General features: G+C 40.4%; 1 pseudogene; it reads right to left on the bottom strand.

Annotated features, from left to right (window-relative positions):
* Positions 1-4,089: 4,089 nt before the first annotated feature.
* Positions 4,090-6,312, bottom strand: LOC122048658 (annotated as a pseudogene).
* Between the last annotated feature and the right edge of the window lie 4,194 nt (positions 6,313-10,506).

The following is a 10,506-nucleotide window of genomic DNA, read 5'->3' as shown; positions in this document are numbered from 1 at the left end:
CATGACTTCTTTAGGCGTCCAGGCAAAGACATCATTGTTTTTCTTTAAGCACTAAACCAGCTCAGCTTTCAATGTAGGATCAAGATCGGCCGCGACATAAGTATTAGCTTCAGGTCGACTGGTTTGTATATGGACTTCTTTCTTTTCTTCATAAACCAGAACAGATGACTTTTCTTGAATGACATTAACCTCCATTCTTTGGATTTTTTGAGCGGCGCTGGCTTCAGTTCGGACGATCTCCACATAACATTTTCGTGTTGTCTTCTGATCACCCCGCACTTCCCCGACCTGGTCATCAATGGGAAATTTAATCTTTAGACAGAAAGTAGAAACGACCGCCCTAAACTCATTTAAGGCTGGCCGACCCAGTATCACATTATAGGAGGAAGGGGCATCCACCACCATAAAGTAGGATCTTCTTGTTCTTATAAGAGGCTCCTCCCCTAGAGATATGGCCAATTTTATTTGACCAAGCGGTTGTACTTCATTACCAGTGAATCCATATAAAGGAGTTACCATCTTTTGAAGTTCACTCGGGTCAATCTGCAGCTGATCAAAAACTTTCTTGAAGATAATATTCACAGAACTACCAGTGTCTATGAAGGTACGAGAAATAGGATAATTAGCTATCACAGCCTTAATCATTAATGCATCATCATGGGGTATTTCTACTCCCTCAAGGTCTCTAGGTCCAAAACTAATTTCTGGACCAGTTGCTTTTTCCATGCTACACCCTACAACATGTATTTCAAGTCTCCGTGCATGTGCTTTTTTGGCCCTGTTGGAATCTCCATCAGTAGGCCCACCCGCGATCATATTAATGTTGCCTCGGGCGGCATTGCTCCTGTTTTCTTCTTGCCGAGTGGTCATGACATCAGGCTGAGTTTTCTCGGGCGGATGGCTTGTACCGGCCGGGGTTGGTAATGCGCCTTGTTGAGGCTCGACCGGGCGATATTCTAATTTAAGCGGACTTTGTTGTCTGGGGTATTGTTGTCGATAATAATTTTTCCTTTGATAACGATCCCTATTTGCTCTCTTATTTTTCAAAACAAAATAGTCCTCTGTATGATGATTGCTGGTCTTATGGTATGTGCACCACCTTCTTGGTGCTTCTTGTTGCATCTCCACGTGTTGTACTGCTTGCGGACGATATTCTAGATGACGATGAGGTGGATGAACTACTCGAGGTCCTCAAGGCGGAGGGACAGGAGCAGGAGCCTTCTCCTTAACAGGGGTAGGAGAAGAAGTAGTGCCTTCTTTCCTGCGGGCAGCTTGAGCTTCTTCAACGTTAATGAATTCAGTGGCACGTTCGATCAAGGAGTCAAAATTGACAAGAGGATTTCTTACTAGATATTTAAAGAAATCATTATCATTCAGACCTTGAGAAAAAGCACTTACTAATATTTCAATAGTAGCGCTGGGCACATCGATAGCTACCTGATTAAATCTTTTGATATAGGCTCTAATGGACTCCTTAAATGCTTTTTTAATTGAAAATAGACTCCAGGGAGTCTTATGGTACCTCTTGTTGCTAGAGAAATGGTGTAAGAAAACCTTCTTGAAGTCCTTGAACTTTCAGATAGATTTTTCTGGCAATCTCTTAAACCAACGCTACGCGGCTCCTCCGAGTGTTGTGAGGAACATCCGACACTTCACTCCATCAAAAAATTATTGTAATAATGCTACGTTCTCAAATTTTAACAAATGATCTTCCGGATCTGTAGTCCCAATGTATTCGCTTGGGAAGTATATCATCCAGTACACTTTGAGAGAATAGAAAAATGATTCTTTCCAGCGAGCTATCGCTGGCTATCATCTTAACTTTGCTTCTCCCTCTCTGGTGCTTTGCCAGAGGATTCCTGAAATATAGGCTTTCATCCTCCCTATTCCAAAGGAGTACGAAGGAAGGCTCGAGGATGCCTAGTCGGGGAAGCTGTAGCCGGAGGGAAATATACATGTTTCTCTTCTTCTAGTTCCTTTCCTTTCCAGTGCTCAGTAGTCGAAATCACCAGATTATGAGCTACCAGCAGAGTAGCCCCAGTATGAGCTTGAAGTTGTTGTTGTTGCAAAGCTTTCTGTACATGAGTATTAATGAGAAAATCTAGATCTTCGTGGCTAATAGTGAGTAGATTTGATTTTCTAGCCTCTTCCATCTTGTAGTCTCAGATTCAGGTGAAGTTCCTACAGACGGCGTCAAATTTGATCCTGTCTGAGAAACTTGATGAAATAGAAAGCTGGGGAGAAAACCTACTGCTGATGAAGAGTAATACCTGACTGACTGGATACCGATCCGAGAAACCCAAAGCGGATCGGGGAAAATAAAGTCACAGAATGCCCTCCTCATGCGAAGCTTCAATGACGAGAGAGAAATCTGACTAAAGAAAACCGAGATCCGGAGCTCCTAAGGCTTCCTGCGCACAAGAGACCAACCAACACTATCATCAGTGACCTAAGACCGGGGTGGAAATACCTGGCTAAGCGCTCCGACGCTCAAGTCAATAATCTCTCTTGGTGTGGAAGAAGGAAGAAGAAGACGAACAGTAGTTAAGAATTAGGGTTTGTGAGTGCGAGCAGTAATGTGAACTTACCTGGCCAATGGAGAGGATTCCCCTTTTTATACCATTTCATATAACCTCCGTAGTCATGAAGTGGACCCCGGTTTGTTAGAGTTTGTTCTGAGATGATGTAAGCTGCATACTTGTGGTAAAATGACATTTAAGGAATCTTTTTTGTACCCCAGATGTACCTTCTTTGTCATCTAGCACCTGCAGAAAAGTCTAAAAACACACTTCCCGCCAAATAGGTAAACCTGTTATTCAATCACATACAGGTATCTTTATTAAATTAATTATGAGTCTATTTGTTCGTCCTGTCTTTAGATAGCTTGGTATTATACTATGTTTTATATTGACCGAATATTAAACCCAGACCTTATTCGGTCAGTTTATCATTATAATTCAACTAATCGTTCAGTAATATATTACCAATTCTATAAATCTTTGGATCTTTTCATTCTCGGACGATCATGTATACTTAATTAATTTTAGATATGCCCTCTTAAACAATACTGGCTTTTATTTTAAACGTGTAAACCCGGTCGATATTGATTTACCCTTCCTAAGATATATCCCGGCCGATACTGGCCTACTCTTCTCAAGGTATTTCTCGATCGGTATTAGCTTACTTTCCGCAAGGTATATATCAGTTGATATTAACTTGACTTCCCCTAAGGTGTATCTCGGCCGATATTAGCCCACTTTCCTTGAGGTATGTATCGATCGATATCAGTCTACCTCCTTTGAGATATATATCGGTCGATATTGGCTTACTTCCTTTAAGGTATATCTCGGTCGATATTGACATGCCTTTCCCAAAGTATATCTCGTTCGGTATTGGTCTTCCTTCATCAAGGTATATCTCGGTCGATATTACCCTATCTTCTTAATTCTGCTATCTCCTTTTCCTTTTTCACCAGGGACCTACAAAACCTAACCCATATCAAGAATATTAATTAAGTCACTAAGTTGTGTCCGAAATAATATTTGGTCACTAAAATTTAGATTATTAATTATAGGTTTTTTTGTAATGTAGAAAAAGCATGTAGTTATGCAAATAATATATGACAAAAATATATGAAAATGTACTGACCCTAAGTCCCCACTTGAGTCGATTAAATGAGCTAAATATAATTTAATCTAAATATATTGAGATGCGAGCCAAATATGTTATGTGATTCAATCATTCAAAGTGACAAATCATGGTGAAAGATGATATTGATTATGCCCACAAAAGTAGATCAAATAGTTTAGGCAATAATTTCTAAAGAGTGAGAATGTTAAAGTAAAATAAGGTAGCATGATCTATTGTTCAAGCGGGCCCAGAGATATTGTAAAATTATTTTAATAGTATAAGAAATAATTACAAATAAAACAGACATGGATTATAATTTAAAATTTTTACAAAAAGAAAAAAAATGGATAAATGCTTGTCCATGCAATATTCATAAATTTAGATGTATATACATGAATAAGAATATGATAATTAATATACATATGGGGATTAATAGCTTCTTTTGCTTTATATATATCATCATCGCTCCAGGATGATGGAGATTGGACTTCTGACCACACTCCTCGCTTGGGAAACCCACCTCAATTGCCCTTCAACAGTCGGTGACGACGCCCCATAGTCACTCCTTCGCTTGAAACTAATCTTGAAGCTCTTCTTCTCATTAACCTTCTCGAAGGTTAAGCTTTTCGGAACTACGCGTGCCGAAACCATGTCGGGCACGTCTAACTTTGCGTAGTAAGTCGCTGCTGCCTTATCGACGTTGGTCACGGTCCTTGTGAAGGTCACCGTCCTTGCCTCATTCGTCAGCAATCAGACGGCGATGGAAGGATAGTTGAGCTCTCCTTCTGGGATGCTCTTGATCGACGAGCAGTTTATTTTGCGGTGGACGATGATGCTCACGTCAGAGTCACTATAGCCAAGGCCGCAAAGGTATGGATAATAGTCCGTCGGAGAGATGTCGTAGATGAGTCCCGGGTCAAGGACCTTTCGAGGCATGACGTGGCCGGCTCCCACCGCGAAGAGGTCGGCTGGAAGGTTCCTCTCGTCAAAGATGGGGTTGTTGGTGTTATCTTTTACGTAGGCCGTCGTCATTATGGCAGATTTGATAGCTGCGGGCGACCAGTCGGGATGGACTTTCTTGATAAGGGCGGCGATGCCGGAGAGATGGGGGCAAGACATGGAGGTGCCGGAGATGACATTGAATTTTTGTGTATTCCAAGCAGCAAGGACGCTGATACCAGGGCCGGTGATGTCGGGCTTGAGGATCCCCGGTGTATTTTGGCTAGGCCCACGGGAGGAGAAGGAAGTTATCGCCGGAGAGTGGGGTACATGGGTAATGGTGCCTTTGAAGACAATGGTGGCCGTCGGGAGGGAGGATGAGTTGATGTAAGCCTTGATCTTATGTCCGAAGGAATAGGGAATGTGCGACGCCGGCAGTACGTGGAGATCGGCGATAGTGCTGTAGCCATCTTTCGGTGCATTGACAAGCACCATGCCAATGCCACCCGCTTGCTTGACGACTTCCCCCTTCTCGATCCGCCCGTTGATGCCGCGGTCACAGAGCACAATCTTTCCCTTCACGTCGATACCGTTAAGGGAACCGTTGAGACATAAGGTGGAAGCGCCGCCAGGGAACACGAGAGGATACTTCTTCGATGAGAATCCCTGCGGCTGGTAGATGCTCTCTCCCTAGAATTCGCTACCGTCGCCAAGCTTTACGGTGGCCAAGAACTCACGGTCCATAGTACTGGCCGCCACAGTGAGTAACCATGGCGCGTCATTGGATACGGTGGAATTAAACGGCCCCGAGTTGCCGGCCGAGCAGCTGACGAAGACTCCCTTGCGCATGGCGTTAAAACCGCCGATCGCAATTGGGTCGTGGTAGAATGGACCAGGGTCACTACCGAGCGAGATTGAAAGCACATCGACACCGTCCTCCACTGCGGCGTCCATCCCAGCGAGTATGTCGTGCCCCTGACACTCGTCATTCGCGCAAACCTTATAAATGGCGAGATGCGCAAGGGGGGCCACTCCAGCGGCCACTCCCCTGGCTAGCCCATACACATTAGCGCGCTTCACGAATGCGCCGGCGGCGGTGCTAGACGTGTGAGTACCGTGGCCATCGTTATCAATAGGCGAATCCGTCGATCCGTTCCGGGACCGATTATAGTTGACGAAGGATCGGGCGCCGATGAGCTTATTGTTACAGAACTGCTCGGTCGATGACGGCACGTTCCCTAAGTTGCAACGGCCCTTCCACTTGGGTGGAGGAGGCGGCATGCCGCGGTCACTATACGAAGGGTGGCCAGGGGTGATGCCGGAGTCGAGGACGCCTATGATGACGCCTTCCCCCATGTTGGTCGCGTTCCACACGCTGTGAGTGCGGTGGCGCAACCCCAAAAACAGGGGCGTGTGGGTGGTCAACGGACGGTAAACCAAGCTCGAAACGGCGCGCACAAACCAGTCGACCTTCGACATGGCCGCCACATCCCTCTCCGTCAACATCGCCGAGAAGCCGGTCATAACATTCCGATAGGAGTGTATAACCCGCGACGCCGCATCATCTTCTTGGATCTCTAATGTTTCGGCCAAAAGGAAGGTGTAGTAGTCTCCATCATACGCGGAAACATCCGGTTGAACTTCGACGTGAACAATGTATGCTTTAAGCTCTTCGTCGCAGACAACCCCTCTGGCGAACAAGAGAAAAGAAACAAAGAGAATGAAGAAAAAGATGGAGGTCATTGGTGCAGTAATTGAAGGTTACTCTTGTCCTTGTGGATGATTTACAGAAGAGAAGAGGTGATTATTTATAGTCTTCAATTAGCAACTATTCGGTATGTGATTTGTTATTTTTGGTTTAATTTGACAACAAAATAGAAAAACTTACTATAATTGTCAAAACTTAAGCATTATGATCCGTGGTTTTGAATATCACTCTTGTCCTTGTGGATGATATACAGAAGAGGAGGTGATTATTTATAATTATAGCAACCAACGCACATTCGTTAATGATTCGGTGTTTGATCTTGTAGTTTCCTTAGATTTTGCGACATCTAAGGATAATCCAATTAGCAATGTGATTTATTATTTCTGTTTAATTTGACAATAAATTACGAAAACCTATTATTCATTAATTGTCGAAACTGAAGCATATCGATATGTGGGGTTGAAAATCAAAATAAAAATAGAAGGAAGTACAGTACTTTTCAAACTTCCTCGTGCTTTAGTTTTGCTTTTTAAATGTGCTTTTATATTTTTAATGATTCGGGTGGGTATATTTCGCTAGATTAATTTTGAAGATAGATAGTTTATTTTTTCTTAATTCACCTATTAGTTAAATCGAAAGCAAGACTTATTTACATTTAGAAGTTAATCACTACTTAGTTATTTGTCTCATTTAATATTTAAATTTTAAATCTCTTTATGCTCCTCTAAATTTATTACTACACTATATATTTTTTAATTGATTTTTTAAAATTTTATTTTCTTGATAATTTATGTATCAGAGTTTTCTATAACTAATTTTAAAGATAGACTATTACTAATATTTTTTGGGATAATCTAGATGTTCTAGCATTGCTCGACTTGGAAGTAAGCGATTGTCATGACCCGAAGCTTTTCTTCTCTATAGTAGGGATAGTCGTCTTGCTCGAACAATATTTATCGCTGTATAAAAAATTATAAATAACATCCTTGAGGATACGTGCACCAGATTGTACAAACCTAAATATGTAATATATTTTTTTTAAGCATAAAGGATAAGTTATTATAAGAATCAATAAAAGGGAAATTCAATAAAGACTATATTTTCCCTCCAGATTAATAAAAGCTATATGATCAAAGATGAATTATTATAATTAAGAAACAATAACCCATTTTAGAGGATATCAGTAAATGATATATTTAATATAGAGTATTTTTTGGATTAACACTCTACTTTGTATTTTGTAACCCAAGAAGTTGGGGCAAGTATGAATCTTAGTATGAATTTTAGATAAAGAAGAAGAATTGACAATAAAAAGGGAAAATCATAATCACACATTTGCTTGCCATCCATCTAGTAAATTGGACTAGAATCAGCCTGAAATCAACCGATCTAGGAGGGGTGTGTTGCGCTGTGCTCGGGACTTCTAGATCAGTCGTTAACTAAGTTTGTTTGTATTTACAAATCGTACTTTATTTTATTATTTTCGTGCTTGTTATTTAAATCAATAAGCGGTTTCTCTACCTCCAGAAAAGTTTCAGAAAGGAGAAAAACTGGTGGGCGGGTGCCTCCCGTACTTAACCATTTGATGTATTGACCCTAGGGGTTAGTAACCAAGTAAATCTGCACATCTGTTTTCGTTCATTATTGTTTTCATTATATACCATTACGACTAACTTTGATAGAACGAACACGACAAAATGAGTCAAAGAAAAGCGACGAGTTAATATTCACCCGCTCTATCGACGCCACCGGTCCTATAGTTACTTGAGGACCATAGAGAAGATAGCGTGCCGGAGAGGACGACATCGGCGATCGGGAGGCACTCATCTGTTGTGGAGGGTGGCACTCAGAGCCAACACGCAAGCTTGTTGCATCACTTACAAACCAGTAATAGAGACCGTAGAATTTATTAAAATCCCTCTCCCACTTAGTTATTTAAAAATGAGGATTTTAAACTATGCTAGCATACATCACACACACATCACAGTAAATAAAAGCAATAAATATGGAAATTAATTTTCCAACTATTATGGCATTTTCTGTCACTGTTCTCCGTGTGCTCCAACCCTAGTTGCTGCCATCTTTAGCCACCGCCATCGGGTTGAGTTGTCGCATCTATCTTGCTTTTTATTCCGCTGCGTCTCTAGTCCTCCAAAAGCACCACGCCTCACAAAGATATGATCCGCGATAAGAATAGTATTTTACATATATCGATCCTATATTCCATAAAGGAATGTACATGTATTCTAGATCAAACAAAAATAAAATTCTAAAAATAATACAGCTCCTGCTGTATTTGATACATACAATCATGCACACAAAATAATACCCTTGACATGTCCAAGGGTCCAATCACACACAATATCTAAATGTCATAATAGTTGGAGCCTGCAACCACAAAGTTAGCACATCCTACTATTATCCTGCCTAAATTATGTATGACATGTGCATAATTAATTAGAAAACCAAAACACACAGAGGCAAACCCTAGCTCTGGTACCAATTGTTGGTTAGACCTAAGAAAATCGTACCGGTTCCACTGTACAAAAATTTTGTACAAGTGTCATACCTTTCCTTAAATAACTTATTATGTTCTTTAGAAGTTAAATTAGGAATCGCAGACGGAACTTAACATCATTGATTCCAAATTTAACTTATCTGTTCTTAATAGTTTAGATTTGAATCGCAAGCGGAACTTAACACTATTGATTCAAATTCACCTATGTTAATAATTCCATTACATATTAATTTCCAAAATTGGCTTCCTGGACTACATGGTGAGACACATGACCTTCTTGGATATGGGAGCAACCACCACCGCCTAGATAAAGCCTTTTAAGAAAAGCTAATATTTAATTTCCTTAAATAACTCTAGGTTAACCAAAAAGAACAATTGAATCACAAATTCGAAGAATAAAGAAAACACAAATTTGAAAAACTAATTCAAAAAACTAGATCTAATGCCTCTTGTGTTTAGAATTCTTACAAAAAGAAATAACCAGCATGATGCGAAAAACAATTGCTAATTATACCTTCTCTTTGTATGCTAATGACCTCGAGATCTTCTGCCGTATTCCTCATCTCGCCTTGGATGTCGTGTGGGCGACAATCCTCCAAGATGAACACCACCCAAAAGCTTTCTTCCTCTTCCTCTAAAAACCGGCCACCGCCACCACCAAGGAGAAGAGAGAAAAGGGAAAGGGAGAAGAGAGAGGGTCGGCCACACCAAGAGAACCTCCAAGCAAGAGAATAAGAGTTGTGTCTCATGAAGCCTCCTCACCCCTTCTTTTTTATTACTTGCCCAAGGCAAATAAGGGAAGAATTTTTACAAAAATTAAAATCTTCCACTTGTTTTTTCTTTTCCCTTTTATTTTTCCTTTTCTTTCCTCTTGATTGAATCAATCACCAAATTAATGGTTGGATGAATTTAATCTTGGTCGTCCCCTTGCTTAGGCACCAAGCAAAGGTGGTCGGCCACTTATAGGAAGAAATAAAAAATTTTAATAAAATTTTACAAGAAGAAATCCTCTTATAAAATTTTACAAGCTCTCTTCCTAAAGTGGATGTTAAAATTTTAAAAGTTAAAACCATGTTTTAAAATTTAAAATTTCTCTTCAAAAGTTTCCTTTTTTAACATGAATAGAAAATTTTAATTTTTAAAACTTCTCTTCCTTTTTTCCTAAAACCATGAAGATGGTTAAAAAAGGAAAGTTTTAAAACTTTTAAACTCTCTATTAAACCATGTGGCCTAATTAAAATAAGGAAAGTTTTTAAAATTAAAATCTCTTTTAAAACCTATAGTTTTCTACAAAGAGAAGATTTTAAAAAATTCAAAACAACCTCCTTGTTTGATTAATGTGGCCGACCCCTACTTGTTTGGTCACCAAACAATAGGGTCGGCCCCCATAGAAGAGGATGTGGCCGACCCTTGCTTGGTCACCAAGCATTGGACCGGCCCCCTTCTTGGACACCAAGATGAGATTATATTTGAATGAACTTGAGGCTTTAATGAGGCTACGATAGGGACCTAGAGGAGAAATTGATTTTGGCCTTCCGATGAGCTTGAGTATCCCGTGTTCACACCAAACACACAACTCAAGTTCATCGATAATAACTTATTCCATTAGAAAGTTATTATCGCACTACCGCATCAATCCCAAATTATATTATGGGCTCCTTCTTATTATGAGTGTGTTAATCTCCCTGTGTTTAATATTACGAATGTCCAC

Source organism: Zingiber officinale, chromosome 2B, assembly GCF_018446385.1.
Source record: "Zingiber officinale cultivar Zhangliang chromosome 2B, Zo_v1.1, whole genome shotgun sequence".
NCBI lineage: Eukaryota > Viridiplantae > Streptophyta > Magnoliopsida > Zingiberales > Zingiberaceae > Zingiber > Zingiber officinale.
The sequence above is the reverse complement of the archived record's forward strand: the minus strand, read 5'-3'. Positions and strand labels throughout refer to the sequence as shown.